General features: G+C 43.7%; 1 pseudogene; it reads left to right on the forward strand.

The window, feature by feature from the left end:
- The first annotated feature begins 5,391 nt into the window (after positions 1–5,391).
- LOC129829446 (neurogenic differentiation factor 2-like) lies at positions 5,392–10,446 on the forward strand (annotated as a pseudogene).
- Positions 10,447–15,024: the final 4,578 nt, after the last annotated feature.

Below are 15,024 nucleotides of genomic sequence, written 5' to 3' on the forward strand. Positions count from 1 at the left end.
CCAGGATGGAGTGTCACTTAATATCCTACAGATGTCGCTTTTGCCTCATATTTGATCATTTGAATAAACCCCCGACACTGACATCTAGACATGGTACTGTAGCAGGCAGTGGACATTATGACATTATGAGGAGAGGAGGTGGCTGTGACTAAGGCAGTGATTTATTTAGCGCTATCTCTCGCTCTCTCCCTCTTTGTGTCCCCCTCGCTCTCCTTCTCGTTTTCTCTCTCTCCCGCTCTCTCTTTCTCTCTACCTACCTATCTCTCCTTCTCTCTCTCCCTCTCACTTTCTCTCTCCCATTCTATCTCTTTATATATCTCTCTTTCGCTCTATATTTCTCCCTCCCTCCCTCTACACCCCCAAGCCCCTCACTCATATCATCAATAATATATGGGCCCTTGTTTCCACTGCCACAATTAATCCTCTATCGTTACTATAATTAAAAGGCAGAAATCCCATAAGATGGTTCAGCTTGGCCGGGCATGGTCTGGCACGGGAACTGATGAAGAATCCCTGAGCCACACACACCCTGTAGCCACACACACAGAGACACAGTCAGTCTAAACAGACAGACAGACAGACAGACAGACAGACAGACAGACAGACAGACAGACAGACAGACAGACAGACAGACAGAAAGGTAAGCAAAGCACAAAGTAATGTGAGTACCTTTCTCCACCTCCATACAGACAAACAGACACACATGGACCCACACACAGACAAATGCGGCTGGTATCCACGGCAGCCAGAGCCAGGCAGCACAGAGACAGAGAGGTGGAGCTGTCTGATGCTGCAATTAGGACCACACTGTCTTGGTGAGCGGTGAGCGCACAGGGATGAATATTTCAGACCGGAGATCTCTATGGGCACCTATGATGTGTCCTGGCAGACCTACAAACACACAAACACAGACAGAGCTGCCATGGCTGCCAGGTTTGTTGTATGCCTCTCAACTAGGCTACATTACCATTAGCGTCAAAACTGATACATGAGCTGAACCACAAACTCTCTGTATTCATAAACTCGCTCTTTTCTCTTCACTTCTTCAGTCTTTTAATGATTTTTTTGGAAGCTCCAGTGCACACACACTCTTATAGGCACACAGAAACACACACACACGCGCGCACATATACACACAGATGAGCAGTAGCAGCACTCCCCCTGGTGTGTGTTCATTGTGGATGCTGGCTGCACACAGACCTCATCCTGCCCCTTCATCCTCGGCCCCATCTCCACTTGATTTATCGCTCTCTAATACCACTGCACTAATTAGTCAAGTAATTAATTAATAGGCATTTGCATTTGTGCATATGCAATTAGGAGGCTGGAGAGAGGAGAGTGCAGATGGGGTCTGGGAGTCTGGCGGGGGAGGGTGTGTGTGTGTGTGTGTGTGTGTGTGTGTGTGTGTGTGTGTGTGTGTGTGTGTGTGTGTGTGTGTGTGTGTGTGTGTGTGTGTGTGTGTGGAAGTTGCAGTGTAGGACTTGCCCCACAGACGGAAAAGTGAAATACGTGTAATCTGGTCAGAATCGTGGTAGTGAGGGACGCTGGGAGGTGACAAGTACAGGGGTGTGGCAAAAAGACGTTGACACCCCTGTGGTTGATAATCTGACCAACCAATCCACTGCAGCCAATGAGAGTCACAGTGTTGAAGTACATGTGAGTGTTACACCTAAAGGACTACACCTTCATAGAGCAAACACCCATTGAAGGGTCTCTAAATAATAGTTTATATTGGGTGGTCGTCAACAGGCAATGATAACACCCAGGTGGTTCATAAGCACAAACCACCGCATTTAACCATGGAAAGGTGACTGGGAATACGTCCGAATACAAACAGTGTAGTTATTCCCTCCGCAAGGCAATCAAACAAGTGAAATGTCAGTATAGAGACAAAGTGGAGTCGTAAATCGAGGTGTATGTGGCAGGGTCTACAGACAATCTCGGACTACAACAGGAAAACCAACCGCGTCGTGGACACCGACGTCTTGCTTCCAGACAAACTAAACACCTTCTTTGCCCGCTTTGAGGACAATACAGTGCCACTGACGCGGCCCGCTACCAAGGACTGCGGGCTCTCCTTCTCCGTGGCCGATGTGAGTAAAACATTTAAACCTGTTAACACTCGCAAGGCAGACGGACCAGGCGGAATCGCTAGCCGCGTCCTCAGAGCATGCGCAGATCAGCTGGCTGGAGTGTTTACGCACCTATTCAATCTCTCCCTATCCCAGTCTGTTGTCCCCCAGTTCAAGATGGCCACCATTGTTCCTGTACCCAGGAAGGCAAAGGTAACTGAACTAAAGGACTATCGCCCTGTAGCACTCACTTCTATCATCATGAAGTGCTTTGAGATACAAGTCAAGGATCATATCACCTCCACCCCACCTGACACCCTAGAACCACTTCAATTTGCTTACCGCCCCAATAGGTCCACAGACGATGCAATCGCCATCCCACTGCACACTGCCATAACCCATCTGGACAAGAAGAATACCTATGTAAGAATGCTGTTCATAGCTCAGCATTCAACACCATAGTACCCTCCAAGCTCATCATTAAGCTTGAGGCCCTGGGTCTCAACCACGCCCTGTGCAATTGGGTCCTGGAATTCCTGACGGGCCACCCCCAGGTGGTGAAGGTAGGAAACAACATCTCCACTTCGCTGATCCACAACACTGGGTCCCCACAAGGGTGCGTGCTCAGCCCCCTCCTGTACTCCCTATTCACCCATGACTGCGTGGCCATGCACGCCTCCAACTCAATCATCAAGTTTGTAGACGACACAACAGTAATAGGCTTGATCGCCAACAACGATGAGACAGCCTACAGGGAGGAGGTGAGGGCACTCGGAGTGTGGTGTCAGGAAAACAATCTCTCACTTAACGTCAACAAAACAAAAGGAGAAGATCGTGGACTTCAGGAAACAGCAGAGGGAGCACCCCCCCCCCCCCCCCTATCCACATCGATGGGACAGCAGTAGAGAAGGTGGAAAGTTTTAAGTTCCTCAGAGTACATATCATGGACAAACTGACATGGTCCACCTACACAGACAGTGTGGTGAAGAAGGCGCAAAAGCGCCTCTTCCACCTCAAGAGGCTGAAGAAATTTGGCTTGTCACCTAAAACCCTCACAAACTTTTACAGATGCACAATTAAGAGCATCCTGTCGGGCTGTATCACTGCCTGGTACGGCAACAGCACCACCCACAACCACAAGGCTCTCTCCAGAGGGTGGTGCGGTCTCCATAACGCATCACCGGGGGCAAACTACCTGCCCTCCAGGACACCTACGCACCCGATGTTACAGGAAGGCCAAAAAGACCATCAAGGACAATAACCACCCGAGCCACTGCCTGTTCACCCCGCTACCATCCAGAAGGCGAGGTCAGTACAGGTGCATCAAAACTGGGACAGAGAGACTGAAAAAAAGCTAATATCTCAAGACCATCAGACTGTTAAAAAGCCACCACTAACACAGAGTGGCTGCTGCCTACATACAGACTTGAAGTCATTGGCCACTTAAAAAAATCGATCACTAGTCACTTTAATAATGCCACTTTAATAATATTTACATATCTTGCATTACTCATCTCATATTTATTTACTGTATTTTATACCATCTATTGCATCTTGCCTATGCCGCTCTGTCATTGCATATATTTATATGTATATATCCTTATTCCATTCCTTTACTTACATTTGTGTGCTTTAGGTAGTTGTTGTGGAATTGTTAGATTACATTTGAGATATTGCTGCACTGTCGGAACTACAAGCACAAGCATTTTGCTACACTCGCAATAACATCTGCTAACCATGTGTATGTGACCAATAAAATTCGATTTGATTTGATCTGGGAAAATCCATACACACGAACACATTATTTTGCATAAACTCTTCCCAGTATTCTAATACCAGTTTACAGCCGCCATGTTTGTTGTCTCCTTTAGCCTGTCATTGGCTAAAACGATGCTGTTGACATTTGCCATTTCTTTTGGCAAGGTGATTTGAAGGATGATTGGGACTTGTTGAAATGCACGGGTAAGGCAACCCGTGCTCACCGCCCTCCATTCCCGCCTCACTAGTGCTGCTGAGGTAGGGCAACGATTTGGCTGGCAGCAGGGCCTGACGCGATGCCTTCCATCCCCCACCTTTGGAGTGGTGCCAGGATGCCATCCTCTCTCTCAGGACCGTCAGGGACTGGATGGGACACATTATCGAATGTGCAGAATCATGACCCCCATAGCCACAGCTGTTGCCACACTACTGCTGACCCCGCAGGTGACCCTCCCCTGGTGGGTGTCTAACTGGGATCTCTGGGGAGTTGGAGGAGAACCTGGTCCAAGGACATGAACCCATGGTGCTATTTTCCTGCTTCAAAATGTCCCTTTTCCCACCTCTCAATGGTCTGTCATTGCTGTGCCAATGGACAGACACATGCATGCCAACTTGGACCTGGTGGTCACAGAGCTCGTTTCCCAGATTAACTTCACTAATGCCTGCCTAATGGTGAGATATTGGAGTTGGAACTTGGAATAGAGATAACTCAGGGATACCGATGACACAGGAAGTGGGGAAGAGAAAAGCAGGAATTCGCAGGCTTGCAGCTTTCTTATTTATAACGCCATTGATTTGGTTAGTGTGCCAACGCTCCTCCCACTCTGGGCAACAGCACAGATGCCAGCTTCAACCAACCCCTGGCCCCCTCCCTCACCCATCCCCGCCCTTATCCCGTCCCTGGTGGGGTCGCACACCTGGGCCCCATCGTTGTTGCTGTGCAGGAGGACTGGAGCTCGCTCGCCCCCCAGGCCCCCCTCAGCGTCTCACTCTGAAAACACCAGCGCTCAAGCAACCTCGTCATCTCTCCTACCCGTGCTCACGTCTAATCTCCGATCTCATCTCACGAGCACCTATAAATAACAAACAATCAATAGGGTCTCAATAGCCTATATTTATCTGTCTGTCGGTCTTTATCGAAGATGAGTCTCATTGATCATTCTGCCCCGTAGAGTCTGCGCGCAATGCTATTTGTTTTGATTATTTTCCCCCTGAATAGATCACTATAATGCCATTCAATTAGGTAAATAAATAGATAAACAATATCGCCTTCTGTTCCCAGGTCTGCAAATGCACCCCAACCCCCTCTCCTTGAGCACCGTTGTTTTATGCATGCTATCGTATAACTTAACCCTTAGGTTAAATGTACAAAAATAAAAAATAAAGGCAAATACACCAATAATTGCCGTTGTCTACAACAAACATTTTTGTTCGCCCACTTTTCTGTTTTCTCTCTTTCACTCGAATTGCCTCCGTCTCAGTTTCTCTCTTTTTCTGGCTGTGTGAGCGCGAGCGCAGTGACAGATGGCGGGGCCCTCTTCCCTCGGGAAGACAATCTCTCCGAATGCGGGCGCATGTCAATCACCGGCTCTCATGTGATGGTTCTTGCCAGTGACGTGCCAACCATATGGCCTGGCATCATAGCTGGTATGTAACCCTGCCTGGTAGCGATGCCACACTGTCTCAGAGCGCGCGCGCGGATAGCACACTGAAAGCACCCTGCCGCACCTATAGGAGCGTTTGCTCGCGGTCCCAGAAGATGGTCTGAACTCACGCGCTTTCCACCCCTTCAAGAGCTCCCGCGGAGGTAAGTTGGAGTGTAAACAAATCGACGAGTGACCTTCCCAATATGGAAAGTAATTAATTTAATAAATAGAGATTAATAATGCAAGGTTAATTCGTGACGGTTTTTCGGTGGATTTCTGTGCCTCCTGTAAACGTCTGTTTTGAGTTCACTCAGCTATATGCCATTTTTGAACATTTGGATTATGGTGTAGCTATGGTTCTTCGTTTGGCACGATGTTTTGCTCCATTTGTCCTTCAACTTTTAACAGCGCGGACCTCCATTCTGTGTGTTAATTATAGGCTAGGAGTGCAATATAATATTCCATGCTTATTTTATTCAGAAAACAGATATACACAAAGACACGCTCTAGTTTACCGTCTATCTCTGTGGACAATCGAAAAAATAGCAGCAATCTTCCTCCTGAATTGAATTAATTTCTATAGTCAGACAGTATAAGGCATTAATTTGATTAGTGAAAAATACAAAAGGAAGCCTGTTTCCATGGACCTATGGAACCAGAGAGATGAAGAGAAAGAGAGATACATAGGGAGAGAGGGGAGGCAGAATTATTCTTCGCCGTCAGCTAATTATTTCTCCGTCTCATGGCTTAGAGAGAAGATTTATCGATGATTTTATCTGAGTGTTCATCTTGGAGAAAATGAAAGGGTGGGTGGGGCGTTATTGAAAGCGAATGTACAGTAGGCTAATACGGACATTATTTATTTGGGTTTGTGTAGTTTTATCATCCACAATTATTCTTTCAACAGCGCAACCTTCTACATAACAATACATCGATAGCTCCCCTGAATCACGCAAGCACAGGCCATCCAAGAGGAGATTATTGTTGCAATTTAAAGAAAATACAAATCTGCTTTCGGAAATGCATTTTTGATATATATTTAACGACTGCTAAAGGGATACAAGCAATTTCCATCTGTAAATGCAAACATTTCCAACTAAAAGTGGTTTGGAATCGCTCTGTCGTGCATACTGAATTATGTGTGAAATATTTTTCTTGTAAGGTAGTCTACATGGTTTGTTAATTAAACGTTTTTTTTTTTTTTTAATTGAGCAAATCTCCTGAGCCTGAAATTTCCAAACGAGATTTTGCCTCTGGCACACCCTCGAGATAATTAGCACCGTATTCCTCCTGGTTGACTTTGGGTCTACACACATCACGTAGCCCAACCACAGTTCTCCAGCCTAGCAGAGATACAAGATATTTACAGTGATTTAGGATGACAATATGTTACTGGTTTGAGATGGTTTAAACTGTCCATCTATCATATCTTTGCACTGGCTATTTACATTCAAATACCATCTCGTTTCCCCTTTTCGGATAATTGATGCCATTTTCAAAAAAGGGCTGGCTCAATTAACTTCGTATTTTTGGATTATAATATTTGGATGATATTCTAATTGGCGTTTGGGTAAGATATTTACACATTAAATCATTATTGAGTGCCATAATAACAATGTACATTATTATTATCATTATAATTATTTATTGGCAATCAAAATGGATCTTTGTGGATAATATTAACCCATGTTATCCTATAGTGCCCTCTGGTAGGCTATAAGGCTGAGCGTGATAAGACAACAGCGGCTCTGCAGGTGTGGTAGAAGTCATCTCAATGTCACATTTTTACAAAAAAATATGACAGCCTATTAATTCAAATAATTTCCGATATCCACACACATTATTTTGTTATCTTCTGACACGATGATCAACACCGAGGTAGAGACACTGTACATATCCTCTTGCCATGCTTTCTGTGGAGGAGGGTAGTGCGGTGGAATAGTGCTGGAATGTAGCCAGGAGTATGTGGGCGTCGGGGGGGAGTGAAAGTAGGGGCACGTTGCTTCACAGCGCGCCCCACGGGTCTGTGATGTGGCCTCTGCTGTTGAGACCCGCTGCGCGAGGGCAAGAGGGGCACATGGACGACAGCAGGGAATTAAATAGGGGACCGGTTGGGCGATAGACCCGGGTGTTCACTGAAATGTTTCCGATGGCATGCTGTTTTAGTTCCTTCCAACACGTATCATTTCAGTCTTATTAGGCTATTCATGTCCTCTGCCTTTATCATGAAGGGATATTAATCCTAATTTGAGTATTATCCCATTGTTGTTGAATGAATTTCATTACATTCTTATTTTTTTCCTTTAGCCCTTTTCTGATTTGAAATGTCCTCACTCCTCACACAACGTCCTTTATTTCTTTCAGTGCCGCAATGTTGACTAGGCTGTTCAGTGACCCGTCGTTGCTTCCCGACATGCATAAGTATTCGGCCTGGGCAGAGGACAGCGAGAGCGAGGACTCGAAGACCAAGGATGATGAGGATCACTGCCGCGTGGGCGATGACGACATGGATGTCCCGGACCTGAGAAGCAGCCGGGCACATTCTGAGATCGGCGGTGAAGACGAGGACGACGACGAGGCGGATGAGGACGAAGGAGAGGACGGTGCAGAGGGGGACGGGCCCAAAAAACGGGGCCCTAAGAAGCGTAAAATGACACCTGCGCGTATCGAGCGCTCCAAGTTGCGTCGTCAGAAGGCAAACTCGCGGGAGAGGACGCGCATGCACGATCTGAACTCTGCGCTCGACAATCTGCGTAAAGTCGTGCCCTGTTACTCCAAAACGCAAAAGCTCTCCAAAATCGAGACTCTCCGTTTGGCCAAGAACTATATCTGGGCCCTCTCTGAGATCCTGCGCTCCGGGAAGAAGCCTGATCTTGTGTCCTACGTGCAGACGCTGTGTAAAGGACTGTCCCAACCCACGACCAACCTGGTTGCTGGTTGTCTGCAGCTCAACTCCCGAAACTTCCTAACGGAGCAGTGTCCGGAGGGGGGACGCTATCCCGGCTCCAACTCCTTCTCCATGCATCCTTACCCCTACCAGTGCTCCCGCCTCTCCAGCCCTCAGTATCAGTCTGGTTCCAACTCGCATCCCTTACGGACACAAGGGTACTGCTCAGCCTACGATTCACTGTACGGTGGCAGTGGATCTCCAGAATACAACAGCCCAGAGTATGAGGGGCCCATCTCCCCTCCCGTGTGCATCAATGGCAACTTTTCTCTGAAGCACCAGGGCACTACGTCCCCCGAGGTAGCCGAGAAGAGCTATCATTACTCTATGCATTACTCCGGCCTGGCCGGCTCTCGCCCCACTGCTGGCCACATATACGGTTCTTCAGGTGTGCGGAGCAGCATCCACTCTGAAAACGTATCGCCTTACCACGACATGCACCTGCACCACGAAAGGGCCCCGGTCCCCGTATACGATGAACTCAATGCGTTTTTCCACAACTGAAACGGCAGTGATATTTCCATGCGTGGGAGTCTTCTTGCAATCAACAATCAATTAGTTGCCCACCTTTGGCAAGGAGCGTGCACGGTCACCCCCCAGCCCCTACCCTTAAACTTAGTCTCAAAGGACTATGACACCAGACACTGATCATTGCGGAAACAGCGTTTTATTTATTGTTTTTCTATGTCCTTTTATATAATTGTATTTATTTTGTTTCTATTCTGTGACGATGGGATGCTGTGAAAATGTTGCATTTGAAATGGAATGTGTACAGATTTGACGGTGATTGACGTATGGGTTATTATTGAAATTGCTAGATGAACAGAGTTAAAATGCAACTGCATAGCCGCGTTTATAGCATTGTAACAACCGATGATGCTGTAACTAATTTGGAAATAATAGCCTAATATGAAAATAGAGGATTAAATTAAGAAGCAAGCAGTGCACTTAAAAGCAAGCATGTCGCAGAGATAGGAAGATATATATTTTTAAATGTCGACAATTGGCAACAGCTATGTCAGAAAATTAAACATATTTCACATCTATGCAAGAAATAGCCTACGCCAAACGAGTATACAAGGACCAACTATAGGCTATATCTAAAATAGTGTACATTAAATCATTAATTTAATACTTCTCAATAATATCATTCCATTGCTTCTCGGCCCCTATTCTGACTTGCCATAACACACACGGGGGGAATTGCTTGACGTCTATTTTTCTATTGAGGGACATGGATTCAAGTCACCATAATGACACAGAGAATACAATTTTCGATCCCTATTCACCAACGGATAAGGAAAAGCAAAGGAAAAGCAAACTATATTTGGCAGAGTAGGCCTATAAGGCTAAAGCCAACATTTGAAATTAATGATTCTAAAGAAGCAGATATGGGCTCAAGTCTTTCTAATGTAAACGATTCGATAGTGTTTACGTTCATTAGATTCGGCTACCTTTAATGGATTTGCACGTTTGCATTTTAATGACATCTCAAATTTAGTGCAATCGAAAATGGTTTAATGTAAGCCAATAGCCTTTGCCTTTATACATCTACTGGCCTTTATACATCTACAATCCTGTCAGTGACTGAACGGAGAATGGGATAGGCCGACAATAAAATATGCTAAACACAATATTTCATGTCATGCCACAGGAATAAATATGGCAAGTCAAGTAACTTTCTAATCCATCGAGCACATTGACTTGTTGAATAGGCCTATTTCTAAAAGTGTAAGGGCCAGGATTTAGCACTCAATTTCGAAATAGTCGAAGTTATATCAGAAGGTCGGTCGATATATTGCACTGAAATAACAGGATGATTATTGTTATTATTGTTATTATTATTTACAAACCGTTTTATTTCATGCATCATTTTGTCTATACTAACTAATCAATGCAAATATTTCCACTAAGGGTCCCCAGAGTCGTCAACATGTGTTGCATTTTTCATTGAAAGTGAAAGTTAAAACTTTGTATTTAAACAATGTGTGTGTGTGGTAAAATAAAATGATAATAGATGAAATTGTGCTACATCATTTCAGTTGAAACCTATATCCAAGTTGCTATTCTGTAAACGTTGTCCTTTCTCGTTGAAATTGAGAACCATTACATCATGTAAAAAAAATATCGCCTGGCTAGCTGGTTAAATGATCAGCATAATAATCAACTACGTAAGGACTGTATTATATTCTTCCTGTGATTATTCTTATCATTGGAAATGCTCTATGAAAAAATGACGCAATGTGGCCTGGAAAGGGATAGGTTTACTAATAAACATCCCCATATCGCTCTGCTTCCGGTAAGTGCGTTTACCGATTTCAAGAAGTAGCATCACTTGACATGTGACTCTAACAGGTTCGGCGGGCTATATCCAATGGTTTAATATGGCAGACATATATAAGCTATGTCAATAGGTTGCTGTAAATCCCATTATTCAATTAAGCCCACAAAAAGAGTTGCAGAATGAGTTCGAAAACATTTTCGAAAGACTTCCACGGTGGGAGATGCTAGCATTCCTAATGATTAGGCATGGAGGCAGAAACGGGCAGTATAGGATCTAATCAACAGGCCAACACCATCTTTCCAGAACACAACGAACATATTACAAAGACAAATGTGTCAACAAAGAAGCCCTGCAATGGACTCTAATGAGTTGAACAGCAGGATCTGGACAGATTGGGAAACGGCCTCCGGATCTGCAGGCGAGCCAAAATCCCTAACAGTTACCAAAGGGCCTGTCTGAAGCTTTCTGGGATTTCTAGGATGTTCAAATGATATGGGAGCCGAAATAAGCCTAACGAATTCCTTTGAAAGGAGGGACTGCTATGACAACTAACTTCTAGGTCAGGGGTGTGCAACTTTGATGTGGGTGGGGTCACAAAACATAGGAACTCATCATGAGGGGCCGCAGTGGCTCGCGGGTCTGCATACCCACACCCATACCCAGATGCAGTCTGAGCCGGTCCAAATCTTTTGGGGGCCCTCCCACCTTGCGAGCAATACATTTTAGCAGCCCCCCTTTTTACAGCGAAGAGAAAAACTTTACGTTTTAGAGTTATTTTCCTGCAATTTTACACATTTTGCCAGGGGGGTAGAGAACATGTTGCCATTTTAAACCAAGTTTGCTGCAATTCTACATATTTTGCCATGGGGTGAAGACAAATCTTTGCAGTTATGTAGTCTGATAATCAATGGTGCCCATCCCGGCTCTAGATCATGCTTTTGTGAGTTTTTCGGGCTTCTTTTGCGTTTGTGCATACAAGCAGCCGTGCTCCTGCTCCCTTTGAGCGCATGCCAGAATATTCTTGGCATCAAAGGTAAGCTTGACTCAAACGGACACAAGGGTCACAATGCACGGGATAGAGACAAATGGTCGGTGTATATGTACATGACATGATTTTTGAAACGCGGAAGAAATACAGAGACTATAGGCCCTATTCATTCACATTAAATTATCGAAATTTGTGGCCCAAAAAAGCACGAAACATACGGAATCCCAAACTAGCAAAGGATATCATTTGTAATCAAAACACGGCATTGGAAAGAGGCTGAAATATTTCGGCCAGCCGAGGACCTTAATACAGCCCATGTACTCCATATAGGAATGTTTTGGGAACAAGCAAAGGTAAGTCATGTATTTGCCACAGCGCATTTCTTCAACCCCACCTTTATTTCTCCACAGGTAGCCTACCCTGATGGACTAAGCAGGACATCATAACTTATCATAACATCCATAACTTTCACACACACACCGAAAGAGAAAGAGAAAGAGAGAGAGAGATAGATAGAGAGGGACTTTTGTGAGTGCAATGTTTACTGTTCATTTGATATTGTTTATTTCACTTTTGTTTATTATCTATTTTACTTGCTTTGACAATGTTAACATATGTTTGCCATGCCAATAAAGCCCGTTGAATTGAGAGAGAACTCTGCAAAAAATATCCTCCATGTACAACGTAAAACACCAAATAATGCATGCAGAGCAGAATTAGGCCGATGCCCGCTAATTATCAAAATCCAGACAAGAGCCGTTAAATTCTACAACCACCTAAAAGGAAGCGATTCCCAAACCTCCCATAACAAAGCCATCACCTACAGAGAGATAAACGTGGAGAAGAGTCCACTAGGCAAGCTGGTCCTGGGGCTCTGTTCACAAACACAAACAGACCCCACAGAGCCCCAGGACAGCAACACAATTAGACCCAACCAAATCATGAGAAAACAAAAATATAATTATTTCACACTTTGGAAAGAATTAACAACAAAAACTGAGCAAACTAGACTGACTCAAACTTAAGGAAAGCTTTGACTATGTAAAGACTATTGAAAAAGGCTGCTGTAGGCATCCCTGGCTCTCAATAGAAGACAGGCTATGTCCACACTGACCACAAAATAAGGTGGAAACTGAGCTGCACTTCCTACCCTCCTGCCAAATGTATGACCATATTAGAGACACATATATCGCTTAGATTACACAGACCCACAAAGAATTAGAAAACAAACACAATTTTGATAAACTCCCATATCTACTGGGTGAAATACCACAGTGTGCCGTCACGGCAGCAACATTTGACCTGTTGTCACAAGAATAGAGCAACCAGTGAAAAACAAACACCATTGTAAATACAACCCATATTTATGTTTATATATTCTCCCTTTTGTAATTTAACTATTTGCAGATAATGTGACATTTGAAATGTATTTATTATTTTTGAACTTTTGTGAGTGTAATGTTTACTGTTAATTTGTATTGTTTATTTCACTTTTGTTTATTATTTAGTTCACTTGCTTTGGCAATGTTAACATATGTTTCCCATGCCAATAAATCCCTTAAATTGAAATGAATTGAGAGAAAGAGATTTCCATTGTGCTTGACTTTCAGCATTTATTTTGCCAGGCGTAGCTAATTCTCTGGGTCACAGTTACAGCTTTTAACTTTAATCAAAAGTGTATTGTATGATTGTATTCCCTTGATGCAAAACTTTTTTCGTCGATTGTTGTTTGTCAGAAAATACAGTAGGCTTATTGTTTCAACTGAAATGATTTGTTTTTAATGGATCTCTACACTAACCTTAAAAAAATGTACATGGTGCATTCTTATGAGTTAATTTTGGGATTTTGAGTAAAATGCACTGAATGAACGTGTCTTTGAATGTGCAAACATGCTTTTCAAAATTGACTATCAACTAGTTGAATGGCCTCCCGCACTGTCTAATGCTTTTGGTATTGATGACTGCACTCAAATATTTATACGGTTCAGTTTTTAGCATAAGCACATTAAAAACACTAAAACATTCATATTCCTAAATACATATATTTTGTAATTCACACGTCTCCATCACTAGATAATAGCCTACTATCTCTCAAAATTTCATGGAGCATAGAAGACATCACTATATTCACGGAGGGGATTACTTCCCGACTATCAACTATAGTTAAAAACACATTGACATGTGCTGTAAAGTACATATCCGAATGAGAAAATAAAATGTCGTTTAAGAGACAACAGGCCTAGTCCCAATACGATCATGTCCGGCAGCTCGGGCGGTCTAATATTGTCGTCGCAACTCTTGAACTCTTCATGAAGCTTATTCAATGCCATGATAACGTGAAGAGAAAAAAAAGAATGACATTCATTTGTATTATTCTTGAACACACAGGTGTGATTTTGCCTTCTAGACGCACAATGCAAGGGGCAGCAGTTGCCCTCGCGCGTCCCTTGTGCATGAGACGATGTCACCCGGGTTGGTTTGGAGCACTGCCCCGGGACCCATATGTTCCTCAAAATGTCCAGGGTGCGATTAGCTGAGGACACTCCGGCTCACAGAAGAAAGGGAGCTGGATTTGAGCCGTGGAGTGATGATGACCGGCAGCAATGTAGGCCAGCACAGCCAACAGTATAAATTGAGAACAGCTTTGTTAAAAATATAATAAATAAAACAACATATATATGGATAAAATTCATTTTGTAACCCCAGTTTTATTGTTGTCCATTTGCATTAGAGGCAAGACTAAAACTGGTGTGACATTTGGACAGCAATCTAAATTGAAAGTTTAGCTACATTTTACATCAATAGACTAAATACAAATATAAAACGAACATAACTACATATCGGATATCAGCCTATAAAATAGACACAACTTTACTTAATCCCAAAAGCAGGCTATTTTGCACGCAGGAGATTTTCAGGTGCATGAAATTGGAATTAGTTTGATGTAGCCTAGGCTCAATCCAGTGCATTTATCTCAGTAATACTTGAGTTTGCTTATACAGTATATGTAACTAAAATCATCTAGGCAATTTTTTAGGCTAGTCTATTCCTTTCTCTCGTTTCAAACTGAACACTGAGCACAATTCACTCGCGCGTTTCATTCTGCGATGACAGTGCGCGAGAGGACGAGAAATAAACTAAAGTCTAGGCTGCATTCCCTTACACGTGACTGTGATGTGACTAAATTGAGCCTTCACTCACTTTGGGAAAATACAATTACCGGAACGATTTACGCTATCTTGACAAACGGAATATAAAAGTTGTGTGCAGAAAGTTGAGTACTGCATGATGTATTGCATAAAAAAGGGTTAAATAGCATATGATAATGC

Source organism: Salvelinus fontinalis, chromosome 2 (genome assembly GCF_029448725.1).
Source record: "Salvelinus fontinalis isolate EN_2023a chromosome 2, ASM2944872v1, whole genome shotgun sequence".
Classification (NCBI taxonomy): Eukaryota; Metazoa; Chordata; class Actinopteri; order Salmoniformes; family Salmonidae; genus Salvelinus; species Salvelinus fontinalis.